At 63.8% G+C, this 343-nt stretch overlaps 1 protein-coding gene across 1 annotated transcript in view; it reads left to right on the forward strand.

Annotated features, from left to right (window-relative positions):
• The window catches only part of LOC119587342 (extensin-1-like), a 16,953-nt gene that overhangs the window by 13,922 nt on the left and 2,688 nt on the right, over positions 1–343 (forward strand). The window lies entirely within an intron of this gene.

Consider the following 343-nt stretch of genomic DNA (forward strand, 5'->3'; position numbering starts at 1 on the left):
CCTCGTTGCCTCGCTGCCCAGCATCCCTTCCCAATCAACCTCCCTCTACACATCACAACGACGAGTACCCTACCGCTTCCCCGGCGCCCAACCACGATCCCCTTCCTTCCCCACGATCCCCTCCCTTCCCCAGCGCAACGAGCTGTCGATAGGATCCTTCGCCCTCCTCCCCCCGCCCTCTTACTCCTCTCCCGCAGGAGGTCTGGCGAAGGACCATATATAGTTCCTTGGACGGAGGTTCCGCCGGAGGGGAGAAGCTGCCCGTCTGAGTCATGGCCGAGTCATCCGACAGCTAGGGACTCGGGACACGACGAGCGCTCGGTCCCCGGGCTGCCCATACGAC

Source organism: Penaeus monodon, chromosome 22, assembly GCF_015228065.2.
Source record: "Penaeus monodon isolate SGIC_2016 chromosome 22, NSTDA_Pmon_1, whole genome shotgun sequence".
NCBI lineage: Eukaryota > Metazoa > Arthropoda > Malacostraca > Decapoda > Penaeidae > Penaeus > Penaeus monodon.